The 27,291-nt window shown below is 32.6% G+C and overlaps 1 non-coding gene across 1 annotated transcript; it reads left to right on the top strand.

Moving 5' to 3' along the window:
- Positions 1-19,335: 19,335 nt before the first annotated feature.
- LOC139903331 (small nucleolar RNA R71) lies at positions 19,336-19,442 on the top strand. Its single transcript, XR_011778157.1, has one exon. It is a non-coding gene; the product is annotated as a small nucleolar RNA R71 (small nucleolar RNA).
- Positions 19,443-27,291: the final 7,849 nt, after the last annotated feature.

Here is a 27,291-nt window from a genome sequence, read left to right as displayed (position 1 = left end):
GAAGGCGGCATCCAAGTGGATCCGGGGAAGATTGAGACGGTGAAGAGTTGGGGACGACCGACTACGCCTACGGAAATCCGGAGTTTTCTCGGATTGGCCGGTTATTATCGTCGGTTTATCCAAGACTTTTCTAAGATCGCCTCTCCATTAACAAAGTTGACGAGGAAGAGTGCTAAGTTCAATTGGGAAAACGAGCAAGAAATTGCTTTTCAATTATTGAAAGAGAAGTTGTGTCAAACTCCGGTGTTAGTGTTACCGGAAGGCGTCGAAGACATGGTGGTTTATTGTGATGCTTCCTTAAATGGGCTCGGGTGCGTTCTTATGCAAAGGGGTAAAGTCATTGCTTATGCCTCTCGACAATTAAAGGAACACGAAACGAGGTACCCGACTCATGATCTTGAAATGGCGGCGGTTGTGCATGCGTTGAAAATTTGGCGCCACTACTTGTATGGTGTCAAGTGTACGATATATTCGGATCATAAGAATTTGAAACACCTTTTTACTCAAAGGGATTTGAATTATCGTCAACGTAGATGGATGGATGTGGTGAAAGATTATGATTGTGAGATACTTTACCATCCGGGAAAGGCGAATGTGGTCGCGGATGCGTTAAGTCGAAAGACTCAACATCCGGCGATACGTATAACATCGTTACGTTTGATTATCACTAACGACTTTCTTGAAAAGATGGTTGAAGACCAAATAGAGGCTTATGTTCACGATAAGCGCACGGAACGAATTGTGGGCCAATCGGAGTTTATTACTATGGGTCCGCGGGGTTTGTTGTCCTTTCAAGGAAGGGTGTGGGTGCCTAAGACGGGTGATTACCGACGGGTGCTACTCGATGAAGCACATAAGTCGAAATATTCCATTCATCCGGGCGCGACGAAAATGTACCATGACTTGAAGAAAGATTATTGGTGGCCGGGCATGAAACGTGATGTTGTAAAATACGTTGAACGATGTGTTACTTGTTTGCAAGTTAAAGCCGAACATCAAAAGCCGTATGGTAAGTTGCAACCATTAGAGATCCCGAAATGGAAATGGGAGCACATTACCATGGACTTCATCACTAAATTACCTAAGACGGCGAGAACTCAATATGATTCGATTTGGGTTATAGTGGATCGGTTGACGAAAAGTGCTTTGTTTCTTCCCATTAAAGAAGCAATATCGTCGGAGGCCTTGGCTAAGTTGTTTATCAAGGAAGTGGTCTCGCGACATGGCGTTCCTATATCTATTATTTCGGATCGAGATACCCGTTTTACATCTCGATTTTGGGAAAAGTTTCACGAAGATATGGGTACACAATTAAAGTTGAGCACGGCGTATCATCCTCAAACGGACGGTCAAACCGAACGTACGAACCAAACTTTGGAAGATATGTTACGGGCGTGCATTATCGATTTCGGTGGTAGTTGGGATGAGCATCTACCTTTGGTGGAATTTTCGTACAATAATAGTTTTCATACTAGTATCGGGATGCCACCGTACGAGATGCTTTATGGTCGAAGATGTCGAACTCCCATTTGTTGGGGAGAAGTGGGACAAAGGGAAATCGGGAGTACCGATTTGGTTCTAGAGACGAATAACAAGATTGATATTATCCGGGAGCATTTGAAAAAGGCTCAAGATAGGCAAAAGTCGTATGCCGATAAACGTAGGCGAACGATCGAATTCCAAGAGGGCGACATGGTTATGCTTAAGGTTTCGCCATGGAAGGGTATTATTCGATTTCGAAAACGGGGAAAGTTAGGTCCTCGGTTTATTGGACCGTTTAAAGTTTTAGCTCGTGTTGGTGAAGTTGCATATCGATTGGAATTGCCCGAAGAGCTTGCGGGGATCCATAACACGTTTCATGTTTCCCACCTCCGTAAGTGTCTTGCGGATGATTCCTCATGGATGCCTTTAGACGAGATCGAACTAAACAACAAGTTGGAATATGTTGAAGAACCAGTCGCCATACTCGATGAGAAAGTTAAGAGGTTGAGACATAAAGAAGTGAGGACTTTTAAAGTCCAATGGCGGCGTAGCAAGGGTTCCGAGTTCACTTGGGAGCCCGAAGAGTTCGTATTGGTTTATCTTCCCTCGTGTCATGCGGCTTGGATTGCGAGGACGCAATCCGAATAAGTGGGGGAGAGTTGTAAGACCCGAATAATTGAAGTGTACATATGTGTAAATAAGTGTATTGTGCGGTACTCGAATCGGGGTTGGTTGTATATTTTAAAAAAGGCAAAAGAAGCTGGACTGGGAGGGTTGCGCGCCGCGCGGATTGGTGGCGCGCCGCGCCATATGACTGGCAGATTCTCCCTTTCTTTTAAATTAGATATTTTGTGGGTATTTTGGTAAGTTCACCTTGGGGCCGGATTTAAGGCTTGGAGAGCAGATTTGGTAGAGCCATAACTCTACTTTTACCAACCTTATCTTCCCCAAATCAATTTTAGAGAGAGAGGTAAAACCTTGAGAGAGAAAGCTCATTGTGAAGGTGAAGGAGTTCGTTTCGAGTTTTATCGCAAGTTCTAAAGTTGTTCATCTCGTCAATTGCTACATTTTGATAGTTGTGGTATGCCTTAACTTTCAATTCTTGTTTTGTTTTCGTGTATGGGTTAGGGTTTGTGTTGAAGATGAACACTAAGACCCATTTGTAGGTAAAATGGGTGTTCTTGGGTAAATTGGGTCATGTAGACTTAATTATGTGTAAGCTAGGGTTTTAAAGGTATTAATTGTTGTTATGAAACCCTAATTGGCTAATAATTTGCTAGAACACCTTAGGGAAGTGTAAATGGGTGTGATTTGGGTATAAATGACCCAAAATGGGTGTGTTGACTTTTATTGAGTCAAACGGGTCAAAATGGACCAAGATTGGTTAACGTTAGTGTTTTGTGTTAAAATCTAGTGATTTGAAATGTATGAAGGCCTTGAGTGCCAAGAGTTAGGGTTTTTGGTAAGAATGACCCAAATTAGGGTTAAGTGTCAAAATGGGTCAAGATGACCTAGGATGATGTGTGTTATGAGTTAGGCCAAGTCGATTGATTGATTATATGCTTGTGAAATAGGTACGTTACCTCGGAATTCAAGCTTGGTTTAGTAATCACCGACGGCATAAGGTGAGTGGAATATCTATATATGTATGTATATGATTTATGTACCGTGTTGATGGTGTCACATAGCCGTTTTGTGACCAAGGTTGTGGGACTTAGCCGTATTAGTCCATGTTTTGTACTAAGGCACATAGCCGTGTTTGTGCATTTAGTGGCGAGTAATAGCCGTGTTTTACTCCCACGTTGTTATTTGAGTTACCCGTACACATAGCCGTGTTGGTGTACGAAAGCGTGAGTAATAGCCGTGTTCTACTCACATTGAGCAAGTGATGCCATAGCCGTTTTTGGAACACTTGAGGGGTGATGCCATAGCCGTTTTTGGAACACCTCGGGGGGTTAGCATGCCATAGCCGTTTTTGGAAGCTAACGAATGTTATGAACATCGATGACTTGTTTCGCGAAGTCGTTCCCTAGCGAAGAGATTGGTTAACCATGATTTATTGTTGTTCATACTAGCACTTGATTATTGTTATGAGTATTTATGCTATGATTATTGCTAGTGATACGTTTGGTGATACTAGCTTGCTTATCGAGATTTGTTATGTGTTATTTGATATCGTGGATGCGTGTGGGTAAGTTGTATATGCATGTATATATATGTTTTACTCACTAAGCTTTGCTTACCCTCTCGTTGTTTACTATTTTTATAGGTTCCGGTGTGGACAAGGGTAAGGGCATCCGGTTGGATTAGAGATCCCGTCTTGTTTAGTGACGCTTTTGGGATGTGATGATTTTGGAGTTTGACCGAGACTTGGGTAGTTTAACCCCAAACACCATGCTCGTTGTATCGTTTGGCAAATAAACCTTTCGTGGTCGAAACTCTAATTTGTATTAAACATTGTATTTTTAAACTTAGTGGCGTTTTGGGCACGTGTGGGCCCCACTTTGTAAAACTCGCTCAAACCTTAGTTATGTGCTAGTTTTACATATATGAATGTATGGTTAAAAGCGTTTTGGCTAAAAATGTCGGGAACTAGTCAAACATTTTCGTTAAATAGACTTCCGGGGACAGCGGGCTGTCCAGGTGAATTGGCGCGCCGCGCGGCCATCTGGCGCGCCGCGCAGATGGTCTGCACCAGAAAATTTTTTTTTGTTTGCAATTTCGTCGTGTTTGGTCGGTTACGGTTTGGGTTGTTACATGCAATGACGTCAATTATTCATCACAGCCGTTTTGTAATATCACACAAAATATTCCACAACTCATCAGTACACTGGTTCCGCAATATTGGTCCACACACCTATATAAGTGGGGTGGTGATCTTTTCACCATCAAAATTTTACCATCCACCACTAAAATATTTTTTTCTTACTATATTACCCTTATTATCCCAAATTAAATTTTCTTTTAATAATTGCTCTAAATTAAAACCATTTTTCACATTGTTTTGTTTGTTTACGATGGCTGCTATTCAACCACTCAAATTCATATTCAATCATGTAAACTAATAGATTCAGAGGTCTTCTTTTAACCTCTCAATTTTTGCTAATATATTTTTATTCATAATTATTTAATAGTTATTATTTTTATATAGTGTATCATCAATGTTAGCAAGAAATATGTAACTAAAGTTTTAAATAAGTTTCTTCATATCTGCGTTGCTCCTCCTTAGCATTACGAACCTTTTAAATTCTTTTTTACTCTCTTTATTACGGAGTATGTGTTAGTCAACCAATATATTTCTTCTAAAAAATCACCCATAAATCAAAAGTACAACATTGCAAATATTTTTAAAAAAATTAAATATAACTTTTAAATTTAAAATCAACGTCCATTCAAAGTAGCCATGAACTTAAATAAGTTGTCTGAAGCTACCGTCTCAATTGTTTATAAAAGAAATAAAATACCAAAATACATAACACCTAAGAAAAAAGGTTCATCACAATACTTTCAAAATATGTCACTTGAAAGATCAGGAAAAACATTTAAATCAATGATATTACTTTCACGATGGATAATGCTAACCTCGTCGGTCACTCCAGTATTACTCCCTTGGAATGTAAAAGCAGAAGTTGTGGGGTTTTGTGATTGCGAGGATTCAACATACTCAAATCTTGAAGGATCACGTGCAGTAGAAGTTGTTCCCTTTCCTTTTTTCTTTTTAGATTTTGGAGGTCTACCTTTTCGTCGTTGAATTATCGGCTCAAAGTACATATCCGATTCGTTGACAAGTTTAGTAATCAGGGAAGTAGTAAATTCCTTCCTGTTTAGGGGCCACACTTGGTACTTTGAATACAACTCATCAAATAAGCTACGATATCTTTCAGCTTCATTATTATCATTATTTGGATCATCTTCTAAATTCAATGAGAAAGTATCAGTCCTCCATTAAGGATGAATAAGCTCTAGCGAAATAGCCATTTCTTTAGATTCTTTCAACTTGTGAGCACATGAAAGACCCATAGTAGTCGTAAAATGACCGATGCAAGGAACCATTGTACCTACAATTGACAAAAATATTAAAGGTAAAAACTAATATTAAATTGTGTAACAACACAATATATAATATATAAAAATATTACCTTTTTCATTTTCTCATACTGTTGAGATATTTCTTTTAGTGCAAATTGAGATACATAATACAAAAGATCTCTATAAATGGGGTTATTGCAATAATGAGGAACTTGTATTTCCTGACTTACGATTTTTACCTTAATCTCGTTAAATTCATGCTCAACTGCAAGACAAATTGTCTCTATTACCTTGTGAAAGCCACCAGTAGAATTTTGTAAATACATCTTGAGTTTTGAATGAGCACCTTCTGCCCTTGATGATGCACGATTACGAAAATGTAAATACCTTTCAGTCCAAGGACTAACAAACTTTTCTTTCAAAGGCAACCATATGTTCCTTATATATTCAGTTGCATTTTTCTTGTTTGTGTAAGTAAACTCGAATTCAGCCCAGTTATTTAAAAATATCGCTTTTGTTGTTGAATATACCACATTTTTCCAGCTCAACATAAACATATCAAACTCTTATGCATTCCCAAAATACTTCTTGCAATTCGCCAAAACATTTTTTTCAATATGCCAAACACACAAAAGATTTACCGTAGATGGAAATACATTTGTTATAGCATTTAATGATACGCATAATGATCCGTCTAAAAACAAACAAGCATCCCGACAAGGATCTCATCCGGCACCGTCCGTCCTGAAAGAAGGACCCTTTCCCAGCATTCATCCGGCATCGTCTCAGCAACTTTACCACGCCGAACGAATGGTTAGTAGGGAACTTCATACAAAAACCCAGCCTGGATGACATACACGTAACCGGAATCATGTATCCAGTCATGATGATTATAACCGTGAAGAAACACTTGGAATAAATAAAAAGCAAGACCTTCCTGGCTAGATTGAGAGCACCGTGATGCCTTAGCCGGAACCAACATGCCACCGGTACCGTCACCACTTCCCGGTTCGATATTCCAACCTGACCTAAAGACACATTCCCGGGTCCAACATGTTGTCCCGAAGAAAGTGCACTGTCCCAGAACAGACACTTCATCCCGGAACAAGCATGTAAGCAAGTTGCATGCCACGTCAGCCCACGAATCTAGGAAAGTTTGTTAGGATCCGCTCGATTATTCCCATGAAAGGGACATGTGCTACGTCATCATTCACTCATAATATCTATAAATACACTAACAAGATCATTCATTCGGGATAACACTGGATGCATTAATGTTACTCTGCCTAAATCAACTACGGTAGCATTACTCCAGTCGTTAACTCTATTTCGATCAATGCTCTGATCATCGTCGAAATTAATCCCCACTCTTAGATATTAACTTATTCGATTCCAATCGAATAAGGTTAATCTGATCGATTGTTTTACGACCTTGGAATCCAAATTCCAAATCGGGGTTTGCACAATTATTGGAGTGAAAACATTCGACTCACTCTTTTTCCCAAATCAAGCACTCAAACCCGAAATCTATTTACACTAGTCGATTTTGGTTTGATCAGCATTCATTAATGCCAATTCTCTATCTGTCATGATCACCAAAGGGTGATTTGTGTGTCCAATAATCCTTAAACACATTTAGGGCTCAAATATAATTTTCTTCATCCTCCTTGTCTAAAAAGGCAAAATCGGAGTAAAAAGAAGTATTAATGCATGAAACACCAACAATATCAAATCTATTGGTTTTGTAGGTGCAATCCATCACAAATATATTAGAGAATACTTTCGCCAATTTCATTGATAAAGGATGTGCAATGAACAAACGAGTTATATGCCCTTCTGAACTACGTAAAACGTCATACAAAAAACCACCTTTTTGTAGCTCCTCAAATAAGGCGCCAATCTCCGAACGATCTCCTAAAGTTTCTCTTTTAATTTTTTTCTTCGCATTGTATATAGTTCTAGAGATTGCTGGAAGATTTGGGATTTATTGTCTTAAAGAAGAAAGAATTTGCCTTGGAGGTATTCCAGCCCGGGTCATATCTTTTACAATTTGTATCTTGGCAAGTGATAACTGATGAAATGACGGATAACCAGAGATATCAGTGGATGGGTCATGATTGTGAGCCAAATGTTTTGGCTTAAATACCCATATACCATCACGTCCCTTGCTACCGATAATTCTAAATGGACATTCAACCAAACGAGATACCGAGCTCTTTTTTCTTTCAACCCCAATATCATTTCAATCTCGATAAAAACCACCCCGATCACATTGTAAAGTGTAGAACTTCTCATTTTTCGAATTGCGGATTGATATCCCATATCCTCTTGCATTATAAAATTTTTGCACACTCTTTAGTAGATCATCCGGCGATTCAAATTTGGAGCTAGATAGATAAAGTTTTTCTTTTTCATCCAATAAACTTGACGAGTCAATTGAAGCCTGTTATAGATAATAAATCAGTATATAAAAAAAGTGATGAGTGAATATTATTAATCGGTTAATAGGTACATAACATTATGTCCTATAACTTTTACATCACAAAACTCTATAAACATATAAATGCCCATGTGTGACGACCCGGAAATTTTCGAAAAAATTTAAACTTAATATTCATATGATCTCGACACGATAAGCAAAGTTTGTAATGTGAAGTCTCAAAAACTTCGAACTGTGTTCATATATTCATTTAACCTTTGACCATCCTCGACGATTCACGAATTGTTGTGTATAAATAAAATGTAAATATATATATATATATATATATATATATATATATATATATATATATATATATATATATATATATATATATATATATATCTTAGAAACAATAAATAATCAATAACAGTTATTATATGATATACTATATGGATAATAAATATTACATATGTAATAATACATATATCTAATACAAGTATAACTATAGTTGTTATAATAATATTGTTATTACTTTCAATATTAATGTCAATACCAGTATTATTAATATTATTTCAAATATATATAGAATCTATAAATGTGAATTTGATATATATGAAATGTTATAATATCGCTATTACTAATATTATTATTATTAATAAAATTTATATTATTATAATTAGTATCATTATCATTAATGTGAATAATATTGTTATTACCAATTTTATAATTAAAATCAATATTATTATTATAATTATTAATATAATTATTATTATTATTGTTATTATTTATTGGAAATAATACATTTTGTTATTTTAACATTAATAATAAGATCAATATCATTATTATATTATGTATTTCGATTAATATTATTATTATTAATAATTATATCATTATTAATCAGTATTATTATTATTAATTAGAATTGTAATTACTTATATATATATTTATTATTACTGATTATATAAACACCCATATAGGAGCTGAATCAGTCAAGCATCACCATCATAAATTTTTTTCCCTTCTAATGATATTCTTGTCGATCCCTTTACTGAAACAAAACAAAACTCAATTGAAATCAAGGACAGATAGTATGAATTCCTTATTTATTTTATCTGTTTTATTTTTTTCTTTATTGTTCCTGATTGGAAAAAGTGTCCTTCCTGTCTACAGTTGGTTACTAGTCAACTTCAGTAATTCAGACACGATATTCGATACTTTATATATAACTCTAACTGTAATTAGGAATTAAAGAGTAAAATAGGAGAGACAGGAGTTCAATACCCCTGTTCGATAACCTTTTTACCCATAACTCAAATACGAATCAATTTTCAAAAATTATAAAAGTAGTTTAGTTAGGAATCATGTGTTCAATCTTTCTACAAAGTTTCAACTCTTAACTCTTTAAATTGAGTATGAATTTCGAAGTCAAAGGTAATTTCTAAAAAAAGTCAAATAATCTGTTCATCATGAAATTTGAGTTATCTGTTATGTTTAAAGTTAAATTGATGATTGAGAACATTTTTAGGAGTGATTTGAAACACAATTTGTGTTATAATCTTAACCTATAACGTTCTTAAAAATCAAATTCAATTATTAATTTTTTTTTTGAATAACGACGGCAGTAGTAGGTCATATTTTTAATTTTTTTTTTCTATTAAATCAAACACCCATCATAGATGGTTACAGATACGTTTGAAAATTTTAAAATAAATAATTGATGCTGTTATATGGTGGGTATTAAATGAATCGATTGCTGTAAGGAAGAAGAAGGAGAAATAAACAGAAAACGTTTTAATTAAATTAGGGATGTAATTGAGTCAGATAAGCATATATGGACAGTTGGTTTAGAGTGGTGAAGGGTATAAGAGTGATTCGGGTTCGAGCCTCACAACAGTCATATTTTTTTAGGGGCTTTATGAGGTAGTACTCTCATTTATTATTATTAATAATAATAATAATATTATTATTATTATTATTATTATTATTATTATTATTATTATTATTATTATTATTATTATTATTATTTTTATTATTATTATTATTATTATTATTATTATTATTATTATCATCATCATTGTTATTACCATGATTATTATTATTATTGTTATTGTTATTATTATTAGTAATGTAAGTATTATTATTATTACTAATACAAGATTTATGATCATATATTATTATTGTTATTATTAAGGTTATGATTATTATCATTTGTATTATATCTAAAAATATTATAATTATCATTAGTATTATTATTATAATTATGATTATTATTACTATAAACATAATAAAAGTTATTATTATTTCATTAATACTAGTATTAGAATCATTTTATAACTATTAGAATTAGTATTTATTATTAACATACGTATTATTACTAATGTTATCATTATTATCATAAGTATTATTAGTATTATTAGTACTATCAAGTAGGTTATATTTGGTAATAGCATTACGAATGAAACCAGTATCTTTGATATTAAAATTTATATTATTATAGTTATTATTATTATTATCAGTATAATTGTAGTAACCATTATTACTAAAAGTAACATTTTTATTAATAATAGTATTAGAATTATCATTTAACATTAATATTGATATTTTCATTATCATGACTATTAAAACTTATAATAAAATCATCATTTTTACAAAAATCACCATTATTATTAAAAATAATATTTTATGAAAACTAACATTTTATCTTATCATTAATATCATTACTTTTATTATAACTAACATTACTTTTATTACTATTATCAAAACTATTAATATCAATATCATTGCTAAAAATCTAATTATTAGTATTATTATTATCATAAAAAGATACAAATTGCTACTTACATTATTTTACCAAATAAATAGCTATATGAGAATATATTTTGTACATATCACATAATAACACTAATAATTTCATAATAAATAAAGTATGTAAAATAAATATAGTTAAATTAGTTATTAATAAAACATACAAATTACTAAAATAACAAGTAATGATAATACATAAACTTGTCAATTACAAGTGTAGGTTTTAATATATATATACTTGATATAGGTTCGTGAATCCGAGGCCAACTCTGCATTGTTAAATGTTGTCATATGTATTTTTACTACAAAATACAGTATGGTGAGTTTCATTTGCTCCCTTTTTAAATGCTTTTGCAATATATATTTTTGGGACTGAGAATACATGCGCTGATTTTATAAATGTTTTACAAAATAGACATAAGTAATCGAAACTACATTCTATGGCTGGATTATTAAACCGAATATGCCCCTTTTTAGTCTGGTAATCTAAGAATTAGGGAACAGACACCCTGATTGACGTAAATCCTAAAGATAGATCTATTGCGCCCAACAAGCCCCATCCAAAGTACCGGATGCTTCAGTACTTCGAATTTATCATGTCCGAAGGGAGTCCCGGAATGATGAGGATATTCTATATGCATCTTGTTAAGGTCAGTTACTAGGTGTTCACCATATGAATGATTTTTAACTCTATGCAGTTTGCGAATTGCCTGATATGAGAATGATGTTTATGAAATATGAAATCTTGTGGTCTATTATATTATTGAAAAATGATTATTTATGATAAACCAATGAACTCACCAACCTTTTGGTTGACACTTGAAAGCATGTTTATTCTCAGGTATGAAAGAAATCTTCCACTGTGTATTTGCTCGATTTAGAGATATTACTTGGAGTCATTCATGACATATTTCAAAAGACGTTGCATTCGAGTCGTCGAGTTCATCAATATTATTACTAAGACAATTATAGTTGGATATATTATGAAATGGTATGCATACCATCAACTGTCGATGAAATGAAAGTTTGTCTTTTAAAAACGAATGCAATGTTTGTAAAATGTATCATATAGAGGTCAAGTACCTCGCGTTGTAACCAAATGTAATGTATTCGTCCAGATGGATTAGGACGGGTCATGACATGTGGTATCAGAGCGGTGGTCTTAACGAACCAGGTTTTGCATTAGTATATCTAACTGATAGTTGTTTAGATGCATTAGTGGGTCTGGACTTCGACCGTGTCTGCATGTCAAAAGTTTTGCTTATCATTTAGTTTCGAAAATTACCTGCTTATCATTCTTAGTCTAGACACATTTTACTGCATTGACTGCATGAATAGTGTATAGACAAAATTCATATCTTAGCGTATCTATTACTGTAGACTTTGCCTGACAGCTTCCATAGATTCCTCCGTAACTTATGAGATTTTAGTATTATATATGCATATGTAAATTATGTATTGCAGGATACTAATCTACATCCTATAATCTAATTCATATCGAAAATCCTCCATCTTATCGTACGAGATGGATCCCTTAACCTGTTCGAATTCCTCGAATTCCGACAGCTATTCCGATATGGATTTCGACTCAAGCTCCGAAGACAGTGTAACCGGAATAGATCAACCAATCAGTCATCACTAATTCTGGCTGAATTGGGGATGGGTTCAAAGTCAACTTAATCAATGGAGATGCGAAGAAGGCAATCCTTTCCGTCAATCGAATTCACCTCTTGACTAAGAACTTGAAGCACTTACCGGCAAACCTGTCCGTAATATCATTTTCTCTCTCATTTCCAGAGTATCTCGTCATGATTATATACTATCTCGAATCCTAAATCTTATTCATCCGCTCGTCCGGACCGACAATCATCCTGGTGTAATAGAAGAAGTCAACGAGCTTCGCGCTCGGGTAGTGGCTTTGGAGAATATGGTGCAAGGGTTACAAGCACCAGCAACAACACCGGCAACAACAGTACCACCATCAGCAGCACCAGCATCATAACCAGTACCGCCATCCACAACATCCGCATCCCACACCTCAACCTCATAATCTGTACCTCGAGCATCAACGTCATACGCACCATAGATACCAAGGAGTACCAACAACAATGAACGATGAAGTATTGATCCATAACCTCATTGAAGAAATATTCTGCGAAGAATATGTGGTTTCTAAAAGTTTTAGAGATTACTTATTCTAGCTCAAACCGAAAATCAAATGAGTTTAATATCACATTAACTCATTAAATCCATGATTACATCTGAGGAAAATATATCTGTAAGTATATTTTCATAAAGATTGTAATTAAAAATCCTTTTTAATGTGCGTAGAGGTGTATACGAAATAGTTATATTTTTATTGCGAAATACTATTAAATACGATACAATTTTACACAAGTTATTTATTTATTTATAGAGTGGATATACCTAAACCTTGCTACAACACTTATAGGCAGTGTACCTAATCGTACAGTAGTGTAGTTTTTAGTAAGTCTGGTTCGTCCACAGGGAACTAGCCAAGTTTAACGCTATATTTTTAAAAACTATATTTGTATATATATATATATATATATATATATATATATATATATATATATATATATATAAGCAGTATTATTATTATAAAAGAGGGTTTTTACCGTTTAATGACCGGTTTGTCGATTTTAAAACTTTAGTCGCAGTTAAAACCTAATGTAAAATATTAAAAATAAATATAACTTAATTTAAAGCGTAAAGTAAATGACAATAATTAAAGTGCGATAAATTAAATTGCGATAATTAAAAAGTACGATAATTAAAAGTGCAATAAATAAAATGACAGTAAATAAAAGTGCGATAAAATATGAAATAAAGAAATTATGCTTATTTAAACTTCCGTAATCATGATGTTTGACGTGTTGATTTTAGTTTATTACCATGGGTTAATTGTCCTTTGTCCTGGATTATTCGATATGTCCATCTGGTTTTTGTCCATAACAGTCCATCAGTCATAAATATAAAGTGCGAGTGTCCTCGTCAAATTATCCTTATATCCGAAGTCAAATATTCCAACTAATTGGGGACTTAAACTATAATTACACCAATTTTCCTTGTATGTAATTCACCCATGTTTTAATAAGTCCATTGACTATTAATCCATTCCCGTGTTCGGTTAAATGAACGATTATTAGTACTTATAAATATCCCGCCCATCGTGTCCGATCGAGTGTATGTGGTTAGTTATAGGTACGTCCAATTGTAAATCTTTATATTAAATTAACAAACTATCATTTAATTAAACAAATATAAAGCCCATTAATAGCCCATAGTCTAATTTTCACAAGTGTCGTTCTTTTGTCCAAACCCCAATTATGGTACAAAGCCCAATTACCCAATCTTAATATTTAGCCCAACATCACGATTACTTCGGCTTAAATAAGCATAATAATAACTTAGCTACGAGACATTAATTTAAAAAGGTTGAACATAACTTACAATGATTAATAATAGCGTAGCGTTACACGGACAGAATTTCGACTTACACACTTACAACATTCGCCACTATAACCTTATTATTAAACTTTAATATTAAAATTATAATATAAATATAAATATATATATGAGAGGAGTGAGAGATAGATAGGATTAGAAAAAGTGTGTTTTTACTCGCAGAAAACTGGCGAATTTATAGAATGTGGCCTGCTACAGTAACTCATGTGATCGCATGAGATTTTAGTGCAAATCTCATGCACTCGCATAGGCTCATGCACTCGCATAGGTTTTATGCCTATTTCTCATGCGATCGCATGACCGTCAGATCCACCTCACATATTTTTTGTTTGCTAGTTTGTCGATGTTATTTAATATAATATATAATATATAAATAATTTATATAATTATTTAAATATTATATTATATTCTTGTGCATAGTTGACTTGTAATTTTAGCTCCATTGCGTCGCGCGTTGATAGTTGGTTCAGGTCCCGGTTCTGGTTTTTCGAACGTCCTTTCGTATAATTTAATATCTTGTACTTTGCGTTTTGCGACTAGTACTCTTGTAATTTTGAGACGTTTCTCATCAATAAATTGAACCACTTGGATTGTACTTTGTACTTTTTAGCTTTTTGGTCATTTGCGTCTTCAAATCGTCGTTTTCTTCTTTTGTCTTCGCACTTATTTATTTAAACGAATATTACATAAAAATAGAACAATTACAACTAAAAGCTTTACATAATGGAAGGATATTGTGCCTAAATATATGTTCATTTGGAGCACTATCAAATATCCCCACACTTGAGCATTGCTTGTCCTCAAGCAATACATAACTTTGAAATAAAATCACACTTCACTCGAATCACTTTTTTTATTCTCACACTTTATACATAAGTGATTTTGATACAACAGTATACACAATGATAGTAACGATGTGGTTTACAGTTTCACATGACTATTAAAAATTTAGATCCTTTAAGGAAATTGGATCTTTATGAAAACATTTGATCTTTTGAAAATTCATTCTAGCATTTACCCTAGATAAGTTTTCCGGAATAACCCTTCACCGGTGTTTGCAAAATGTTTTTTTGGGTTTTGTGGGTTTCAGATTTTAAAATTTTAGCTTAAAACTTGCGGTTTTGTGTCACCCACTTGCTAACCTTGTATTAGGAAAGCAACACGTCCAGTATACTTGTTCCGTATATTACCTTTCGGTAAACTACCATCCGGTTGTAAAGGAAAGCGTTGAACAAGCAACTGTTAAGGCAATGTCCAGTGACATGCAGATAATTGTGGTCAAAAACGTGTCGGATGCAATTACTATTCTTTGTAGGAGCAATAGTAAAGATCACCCTATAGTTTTTCGGTCTGGCACAAGGTCATTTCTTCGACCATGCTATGCAACCACCGTTCTTACGGTTGACACCCGATTTGGTTCAGGTGACCTAACGAATTTCAGGTGAATTCCTAGGAATTTACGTTCAATGGTAATGAACGCACTGAAAATAGGTTTTCAGAAAACAAATCGGTTTTAATTTTGATCAAAATATTTTCTCGTTCAAGCTCGAGTTTAGATATCATTGAATTCCATGAGTTTGTAATTCTCAATCTTTAAAGTCAATCTCAAGGATTGAGTAATATCAAGCTTAAAAGCTGATTTTTAATCTTTAAGGAGATTATCCTTTCTGGGGGTCTGATTCATTAGTCTTATCAAGCTAATTTGCACGGCGCCCTCCCTATTTTACGAGACAGATCCTCTCATGGTTAGGATAAGTCTGACCACTTGGCGACCCTGTTTGATGCCGAGGTCCGTGGATTTCCTGCTGATTTTAGAGATGACTTTTCTAGATTTTTCGTCAACCTACAGCTGGTCTAGACGACAACTTTCTGACCTAAATCAAGAAGTGCGTGTCTTTTTCGGAAGACTTTACTTCCTTTTAATGATGGAATTGATTCATCGTGTAGATCCATCTTTCTTTCAAATATATTACAGTAAATCGGGTAAAACTGATTAGTTTAGTCCAAAACAAAAGTACCTGCAATAATCTTGTACAAAAATATGTGATATATGTTTTAAATAACTTGGTAAATTCTTCCCACACTTAGCTTTTATTTATTCTTTTCTTTGCCTTTTTATTCTCCTTTATTCTATTTTAAATGAATTCAAGCGTTTTGGGTTGTTTCTCTATTTATGTTCTCTCCGAGGTAACAATAATTTCGGTATTAACACATAGTTTTATCGTTCATAAATATGTATAAACATGATTTTGAATTCATTTAGTTGAAAATTTTTCAAATTTTCACAAAATTTGGCAAATAAACTAAGTGTAAACTCGAGAGAATTTATAACCCTTCCCCATACTTGAGATCATGCAATTCCCTCATTTGCATGAAATCAGACTATAATTATAAATTCATGAGGGTGATTAGAGTAGAAAAGTGATTAAAAATACCGAGTATGCAAACATATTATTTTATATCACATTTGATATTTTGCGTCTTGTTGTCAAAATTAGTAGCTTTTGCTGAACTTAATGTCGTCTTTGAAAATGCGATGTTTTACCCTGTTATGTACATAAGATAAACTACAAACATATAATATATATATATATATATATATATATATATATATATATATATATATATATATATATATATATATTATAAAACCTTTATTTATTAAAACAATTTAATTGAATAAATTTTAAATTTTTTTTTCTTTTACTTTAGGTAGTTTCGGTATGTTTACCTAGTCCGTCTCTCGACAAAATTTAAAATTTGTCATTTTTAAAGCGATTGTTTTAAAAGAAAAGATTTTTTTTTGTATACTTTAGATCAATAAAATTAAAAATAATGATAACAAAAATTTTTACCCCGCCCTCGGGTAAAGCAATTTCGGTTCCATGACCTAGTCTTCAACTTACGACGAATTTTAGAAATCATTTTTTTTAAACTTAATGAAATAAAGTAATTTTTGTTTTTAAATTCACACAAAACTTAAATTTAAAAATGCATATTAATTTAATACAAAACCTACAAAAATTCAGAATGGGGGGAGAAAACTAGTTCTTTAGTGTCTGCTAGTGGAAAAGACCAATCAGATTTCATTCTCGGAACTACACGAGAACAGAATAACTAACTCTAGACAGCATTTTCTTTTTAGAACATTTGAATCTCCCCACACTTAGGTAGCTGTGGTGTTGAAATTGTGATTAACTTCATCATCAATTTCTCTTGGACCATAATCAACTTGCATATCTGTGACTTTTGCTTTAAGCCATTGGTCGGATTCTTGTGTAATATCCACAAATTCAACTTGTTTCGCCTTTTCTTTAGGCGAAAGATTGGATACTAACCGGTTACATAATTTAAAGTTCCCCTTGGTTCTAACATCGCGAATCCATTTAATAAGTTTCTTCATTGAACTATTAATAACGGGGTCATTTAATTTCATATCAATAACGGGGTTCTTTGTTATTAGGTCATCATTAGGTGTTACTTCATTTTCCCCATACTTAGGCGTTTTATTATTGTTAAGCACTACCGTTGGAGTTGGTAAAACAATATGGTTCTTACCAATCGTTTTTGTTGGTTCAACGGTTTTGGTTGGTGGAGATTTAGCCTTTCGACTCACAAAGGTGATTGATTTTTCATCATTACTAAGTGTCATTCTACCCTCTCTTACGTCAAATAACGCCCCGGTGGACGCTAAGAATGGTCGATCTAAAATTAGAGGAATGTTTGGGTCCTCTTCTAGGTCAATGACAATAAATTCGACTAAAAAGGTTAAATTACCTACTTGAACGGGTAGGTTGTCAGCAGTTCCAACTGAGTGCCTAATGGTTTGATCAAAGAGTCGAACACTCATCTCTGTTGGACTTAACTCACCTACTCCTAATCTCTTATATAATGAAAGAGGCATAACACTCACACTCGCACCTAAATCTGCTAGTGCATCATACATGACACAATCACTAAGTAGACAAGGAACAATAAATTCACCCGGATCACCCAACCTTGGTGGAGGTATTGGTGGAACTGTCTTCACTGGGTTTATCTTTACGGTTTTTGTTTCTGGCACTTTCTTATTCTTCTTCTTCTTTCCAGAGGTATCACAAACTTTATTACCTATTACTTGCTCATACTCAACTCCTTTTCTTGGAAACAGGATGGGTGGTTTGTATGGTGCCACCACTGGCTTTACATACTCGGGTGGTGGTGGTGTTGTAACTTCTTCATGTTACTCACATCGAAAACCTTCCCATCTTCTGGTGTTGGTTTTTTCAGAATTTGTTGAAACCATATTAACATTCTCATTTCAAGGATTTACTTCAGTATTACTAGGTAGCTTTCCTTGTTCCCTCTCACTCATCATGCTAGCAAGAGTACCTACGTGTTTTTCTAGATTTAAAATGGAAGCTTGTTGAGTTCTTAGTGATTGATCAAACCTCTCATTTGTTTGGGTTTGAGATGTAATAAATTGTGTTTGAGATTCCATTAGCTTTGTCATCATTTCTTCCAGATTTGGCTTTTTCTCTTCGGTTTGTTGTGGTGGTTTATACAAGCTAGGTCTTTGTTGATTGAAAGTGTTGTTTTGAGTTGGTTGGTTATTCAGACCTTGTTGGTTGTACGAGTTATTGTTGGGTCCATTTGGATTGTAAAGAATGTTTTGATTTCGATTGAAGTTTTGCCTTGGTGGTTGATAATTATTTTGATAATTATTTCCCGTTCCCGGCCTTTGGTTCATGTAGGAAACATTCTCACGTTGTTCCATCGTTTGCTCAATGTGACAATCTTTCGTTAAGTGTGATCCACTGCATTGCTCACAACTGATTCGTATTGCGTGAATATATTTATTCATTTTTTCCATTCGTCTCTCGAAAGCATCTATTTTCGCGGAAACAGAATCAACGTCATGGCTAGAATCGGCTCTAGCCGCTTTAGATGAACGAAAGATATCTTTTTCCTGGTACCACTCATGCGAGTGGGAGGCTGTGTTATCAATGATTTTGTAAGCTTCAGTTGCAGTTTCCTTCATAATGGAACCACTAGCTGCTATGTCGATGTCTTTTCGTGTAGCAATGTCGATACCTTGGTAGAATATTTGTACTATTTGATAAGTGTCTAAACCATGCTGAGGACATCCTCTCAACAACTTTCCGAATCTTGTCCATGCCTCATATAGAGTTTCATTTGGCTTTTGTGTGAACGTAACAATTTCTCCTTGAAGTCTCACGGCTTTGGATGCCGGAAAGAATTGTTTAAGAAATTTCTCAACTAAAACATCCCATGTGTCAATCGCCCCTTCAGGTAACGATTCTAACCAATCTTTGGCTTCTCCCTTTAAAGTCTAGGGAAATAACATGAGATAGATCTGTTCATCCTCAACTTCTCTGATTTTGAATAGAGTACAGATCCTATTAAAGGTTCGAAGATGTTCGTTTGGATCTTCTTTTGGCGTACCTCTATATTGGCATTGATTAGTTACCATGTGTAGGATTTGTCCTTTGATTTCATAATCTGGCGCATTAATGTCTGGCTTAATAATGGCGTGACCTTGGCCCGTGTGTGTAGCTCTCATTCGGTCTTCCATACTTAGAGGTTCTAGATTTTCCATGATTGAATTTGTTGAATCTGAATCACGAGAGGATTCTGATTTAATGGTTTCTTCCTCGACAATCTCTGAATGAGTAATTTGTGGTTCAGGAGGAATGATTAGTGGTTCAGGATATCTGAATTGTCCCTGAATATCCTTCGGATTCTCAATTGTGAGGTCGGGTTCAAAAAATGGATTATCGAAAATTTGAATTTGAGTACTTGGTCGACTAGATGATGATTCTAAAGAAAAATCAACGGCGACATTATTGGCTAGATGTCTTGATCGAGTTACATGTGGTGAACGTATGAAAGGTGGTGAACATTTTGCTCGGTGCATTCACTGAATATCCTATTAGTTATAAAAGATAAAAATTATATAAGTTATCAAATTAATAGACTTTTCTGATTTTGCTCACGTTTCGAATAGCCAATAGATGTAGCAGGTAGCCAGGACCCTTTAAATCGGAAGCCCACAACTCGCCACTAACAAATCTAACTATTACTACGAACCAGAAAATTTGGATGTCTATCAATTTAACTGCTTAAAATAATTTTTCGTCGAAATTTTGAAATAAAAATCTATGTCCTAAAAACTAGAGCGTCGAGAAATAAGAAAGAAAAAGAGCGCGTCGGAAAACGTCGAAAAAAAAGTCGAAAAATAAAAATAAGAAAGAAAAACGTCGAAACTTAAAAGTCTAAAAACTAAATCTAAAAAGTTGCGCCTAAAGGTATTAAAGCTTAAAAGGAAATCTATATCCAAAATGGCAATAACTTAAAAGGCACTAAAATTTCTAAAATATTAAAGCGATAAACGATGTCGTAAATTTCTAAAGCGTCTAAATCTTAATCTAAAGAAAAAGCACTTAAGGGATTTTACGGCAAAGTCTAAAACTAGAAATAACTACGGCAAAATACTAAATTAAAACTAATTACGAACGAAAAATATACAAATTACGAATTAAACGATTAAAATATACAATTTATAAAAAGAAATAAAAATGATAATATTACTTATTTTTATAAAAATATTATTTTTATATTATTATTTTATAAAAGTATTTAATATAATAAACTTAATAAAACTAAAACCAAAAACTAAAAACTAAAATACTAAACAATTAAAACCCTAATTATGTTAATTAATAATAATTATTTATTAAAAACCCTACGCGTATTAATTAAGTCCTAGGATCAGCCTGTCAGAGCAGGTCATGCGGTCACATGAGTTATTAAGGCTCTGTTCATGCGATCGCATGAAATCGGATACCAGGCTTGATGTTGGGCTTCTACAGTACTAGGCCCGAATAATTTTTAATATATATATTTTTTTTCTGTTTACTGATTTTTAATAAAATAAAAATAACATAACTTAAACAAAACTTATAAATAAAAAAATTAATTTACTTATTAGTTTTTATAAGTTTTAACAATAAAAATATAAACTTTTTAATTAAAATACTTAAAAATATAGAAATATATATATATATATATATATATATATATATATATATATATATATATATATATATATATATATATATATATATATATATATATATATATATATTTTCTTTTTATATTTTAAAAACTTATATATTTTTACAAGACTAGCTTAAAACTAATTTTTTTATAGCGTTTCGCTTAGTCCCCGGCAGCGGCGTCAAAAATACTTGATGTGCGTAGAGGTGTATACGAAATAGTTATATTTTTATTGCGAAATACTATTAAATACGATACAATTTTACACAAGTTATTTATTTATTTATAGAGTGGATATACCTAAACCTTGCTAAAACACTTATAGGCAGTGTACCTAATCATAAAGTAGTGTAGTTTTTAGTAAGTTCGGTTCGTCCACAGGGAACTAGCCAAGTTTAACGCTATATTTTTAAAAACTATATTTGTATAAATATAAATATATATATATATATATATATATATATATATATATATATATATATATATATATATATATATATATATATATATATATATATATATATATATAAGCAGTATTATTATTATAAAAGGGGGTTTTTACCGTTTAATGACCGGTTTGTCGATTTTAAAACTTTAGTCACAGTTAAAACCTAATGTAAAATATTAAAAATAATTATAACTTAATTTAAAGAGTAAAGTAAATGACAATAATTAAAGTGCGATAATTAAAAAGTACGATAATTAAAAGTGCAATAAATAAAATGACAGTAAATAAAAGTGCGATAAAATATGAAATAAAGAAATTATGCTTATTTAAACTTCCCTAATCATGATGTTTGACGTGTTGATTTTAGTTTATTACCATGGGTTAATTGTCATTTGTCCTGGATTATTCGATATGTCCATCTGGTTTTTGTCCATAACAGTCCATCTGTCATAAATATAAAGTGCGAGTGTCCTCGTCAAATTATCCTTATATCCGAAGTCAAATATTCCAACTAATTGGGGACTTAAACTATAATTACACCAATTTTCCTTGTATATAATTCACCCCTGTTTTAATAAGTCCATTGACTATTAATCCATTCCCGTGTCCGGTTAAATGAACGATTATTAGTACTTATAAGTATCCCGCCCATCGTGTCCGATCGAGTGTATGTGGTTATTTATAGGTACGTACAATTGTAAATCGTTATATTAAATTAACAAACTATCATTTAATTAAACAAATATAAAGTCCATTAATAGCCCATAGTCTAATTTCCACAAGTGTCGTTCTTTTGTCCAAACCCCAATTATGGTACAAAGCCCAATTACCCAATCTTAATATTTAGCCCAACATCACGATTACTTCGGCTTAAATAAGCATAATAATAACTTAGCTACGAGACATTAATCTAAAAAGGTTGAACATAACTTACAATGATTAATAATAGCGTAGCATTACACGGACAGAATTCCGACTTACACACTTACAACATTCGCCACTATAACCTTATTATTAAACTTTAATATTAAAATTATAATATAAATATAAATATATATATGAGAGGAGTGAGAGATAGATAGGATTAGAAAAAGTGTGTTTTTACTCGCAGAAAACTGGCGAATTTATAGAATGTGACCTGCTACAGTAACTCATGCGATCGCATGAGATTTTAGTGCAAATCTCATGCACTCGCATGGGCTCATGCACTCGCATGTGTTTTATTCCTATTTCTCATGCGATCGCATGACCGTCAGATCCAGCTCACATATTTTTTGTTTGCTAGTTTGTCGACGTTATTTAATATAATATATAATATATAAATAATTTATATAATTATTTAAATATTATATTATATTCGTGTGGATAGTTGACTTGTAATTTTAGCTCCGTTACGTCACGCGTTGATAGTTGGCTCAGGTCCCGGTTTCGGTTTTTCTAACGTCCTTTCGTATAATTTAATATCTTGTACTTTGCGTTTTGCGACTCGTACTCTTGTAATTTTGAGACGTTTCTCATCAATAAATTGAACCACTTGGATTGTACTTTGTACTTTTTAGCTTTTTGGTCATTTACGTCTTCAAATCGTCATTTTCTTCTTTTGTCTTCGCACTTATTTATTTAAACGAATATTACATAAAAATAGAACAATTACAACTAAAAGCTTTACATATTGGAAGAATATTGTGCCTAAATATATGTTCATTTGGAGCACTATCACTTTTGTACAAACTGTTAATGGTGAAAATATTTTAACGGGTAGGTAATACCCTAAAAATATTTAGATTTCACATTAATAAGTTACACTGTACATTCTTCCAATTTGATTTAACAGTCATTTACTATCCTACTTACATCCACAGATATACGAATTCGTTCACCGCAGAATAACCATTTTCATTCAATTTCACATTCGGATTTTGACATATCAGAATTCAACAAGTGGCATAATGAAGAAAACATTGGACAAAATAAAATTTGTAGAAACAAACAAATTAACTATGAGAAATTTTGTTAAGAATCCACGCTAACAAAATCCTGGCTAACTGTTCCTAGCTAACTGTTAATTCTCGCAATTTTATTTATCGCAATTTTAATTCTCGCAATTTTATTTATCGTCATTTAAATACTGTTATTTACGCATTTTAAATATCGAGACACGTATACAATGTTTTGACATATCATATCGACGCATCTATATATATTATTTGGAATAACCATAGACACTCTATATGCAGTAATGATCGAGTTAGCTATACAGAGTTGAGGTTGATTCTACAATAATATATATACTTTGAGTTGTGATCGAGTCTGAGACATGTACACGGGTCACGATACGTATTAATTAATTCAAATATTATAAACTATATATGACTTATTGAATTAGTAACTGTGGACTGTTAACTGTGGACTACCAATATTAGATAATTAAAATGAATTAAAATATTGATTATAACATATGAAACTAAACAATTCTTCAAGTTTGCCACTTGACTTCATCTTAAACCTCATTTGTATCTTGATGATTACAATCTGCGTTCAAACCTTTCATGATTCTTGAAAACACCTCAATCGAGAGGATGAACCAACCGCACTTCATCTACGGAAGGAAAGATTTATTCATATAGATATGCACATGAAAAACTCTCGGAAACTGAGTAAACGTTTAACACGTAGCTGTGCTAATTCCTTTAGTGTTACTAATACCGAAAATAACTTTGCAACTCCTGTTCGAGATAGCCAATTTTGTTACAGCTCCAGCAAGTCAACTTCGACTTTTCAGTCGGACTAGCCTTATTATAACCTTGATATATATGATTGACTTATTCATCATCGTTGAAATGTCCCGTTCATATTGATTATAAACGTTCCATATTAATTGATTTCGTTGCGAGGTTTTGACCTCTATATGAGACGTTTTTCAAAGACTACATTCATTTTTAAAACAACCATAACCTTTATTTTATCAATAAAGGTTTTAAAATCATTACGTAGATTATCAAATAATGATAATCTAAAATATACTGTTTACACACGACCATTACATAATAGTTTACAATAGAAATATATTACATCGACATATGTCTCTTGAATGCAGTTTTTACATAATATCATACAAACATGGACTCCAATTCTTGTCCTTATTTTAGTATGCAACAGCGGAAGCTCTTAGTATTCACCTGAGAATAAACATGCTTTAAACATCAACAAAAATGTTGGTGAGTTACAGGTTTAACCTATATATATCAAATCGTAACAATAGACCACAAGATTTCAGATTTCAATATACATCCCATACATAGAGATAAAAATCATTCATATGGTGAACACCTGGTAACTGACATTAACAAGATGCATATATAAGAATATCCCCATCATTCCGGGACACCCTTCTGATATGATATAAATTTTGAAGTACTAAAGCATCCGGTACTTTGGATGGGGTTTGTTAGGCCCAATAGATCTATCTTTAGGATTCGCATCAATTAGGGTGTCTGTTCCCTAATTCTTAGATTACCAGACTTAATAAAAAGGGGCAAATTCAATTTCGATAATTCAACCATAGAATATAGTTTCACGTACTTGTGTCTATTTTGTAAATCATTAATAAAACCTGCATGTATTCTCATCCCAAAAATATTAGATTTTAAAAGTGAGACTATAACTCACTTTCACATATTTTTACTTCATCGGGAAGTAAGAATTGGCCACTGGTCGATTCACGAACCTATAATAAATATGTACATATATATATCAAAGTATATTCAAAATATATTTACAACACTTTTAATACATTTTGATGTTTTAAGTTTATTAAGTTAGTTGTCCTTGTTAGTAACCTACAACTAGTTGTCCAACGTTAGATGTACAGAAAAAAATTGATATATATTATCTTGAATCAATCCACGACCCAGTGTATACACGTCTCAGGCTAGATCACAACTCAAAGTATATATATTTTTGGAATCAACCTCAACCCTGTATAGCTAACTCCCACATTACTGCATATAGAGTGTCTATGGTTGTTCCAAATAATATATACACATGGGTCGATATGATATGTCAAAACATTTGCATACGTGTCTATGGTATCCCAAGATTACATAATATATTAGAATACATGTATAATACAATATAAGTTAGCTAGGATATGATTAATATAGATATGTTACCAATTTTCACGTTGCTACAACAAGAAAAATTATCCAATCTTGTTTTACCCATAACTTCTTCATTTTAAATTCATTTTGAGTGAATCATGCTATGGTTTCATATTGAACTCTATTTTATGAATCTAAACAGAAAAAGTATAGGTTTATAGTCAGAAATATAAGTTACAAGTCATTTTTGTAAAGGTAGTCATTTCAGTCGAAAGAACGACGTCTAGATGACCATTTTAGAAAACATATTTCCACTATGAGTTTAACCATGATTTTTGGATATAGTTTCATGTTCATAAGAAAAATCATTTTTCCAGAAGAATAACTTTTAAATCAAAGTTTATCATAGTTTTTAATTAACTAACCCAAAACAGCCCGCGGTGTTACTACGACGGCGTATGTCCGGTTTTACAGTGTTCTTCGTGTTTCCAGGTTTTAAATCATTAAGTTAGCATATCATATAGATATAGAACATGTGTTTAGTTGATTTTAAAAGTCAAGTTAGAAGGATTAACTTTTATTTGCGAACAAGTTTAGAATTAACTAAACTATGTTCTAGTGATTACAAGTTTAAAACTTCGAATAAGATAGCTTTATATGTATGAATCGAATGATGTTATGAACGTCATTACTACCTCAAGTTTTCTGGATAAAGCTACTGGAAATGAGAAAAATGGATCTAGCTTCAAAGGATCCTTGGATGGCTTGAAAGTTCTTGAAGCAGAATCATGACACGAAAACAAGTTCAAGTAAAATTTCCACTCGAAATAAGATTGTTATAGTTATAGAAATTGAATCAAAGTTTGAATATGAGTATTACCTTGTATTAGAAAGATATCTTACTGTAAATAATAAAGATTTCTTGAGGTTGGATGATCACTCTACAAGATTGGAAGTAAGCTAGCAAACTTGGAAGTATTCTTGATTTTATGAAACTAGAACTTGTAGAATTTATGAAGAACACTTAGAATTTGAAGATAGAAGTTGAGAGATATTAATTAGATGAATAAAATTGAAGAATGAAAGTGTTTTTAGGTGTTTTTGGTCATTGGTATATGGATTAGATATAAAGGATGTGTAATTTTGTTTACATGTAAATAAGTCATGAACGATTACTCATATTTTTGTAATTTTATGAGATATTTCATGCTAGTTGCCAAATGATGGTTCCCACATGTGTTAGGTGACTCACATAGGCTGCTAAGAGCTGATCATTGGAGTATATATACCAATAGTACATACATCTAAAAGCTGTGTATTGTACGAGTACGAATACGGGTGCATACGAGCAGAATTGTTGATGAAACTGAACGAGGATGTAATTGTAAGCATTTTTGTTAAGTAGAAGTATTTTGATAAGTGTCTTGAATTCTTTCAAAAGTGTATGAATACATATT

Source organism: Rutidosis leptorrhynchoides, chromosome 3 (assembly GCF_046630445.1).
Source record: "Rutidosis leptorrhynchoides isolate AG116_Rl617_1_P2 chromosome 3, CSIRO_AGI_Rlap_v1, whole genome shotgun sequence".
In the NCBI taxonomy this organism is placed as follows: domain Eukaryota; kingdom Viridiplantae; phylum Streptophyta; class Magnoliopsida; order Asterales; family Asteraceae; genus Rutidosis; species Rutidosis leptorrhynchoides.
The sequence above is the reverse complement of the archived record's forward strand: the minus strand, read 5'-3'. Positions and strand labels throughout refer to the sequence as shown.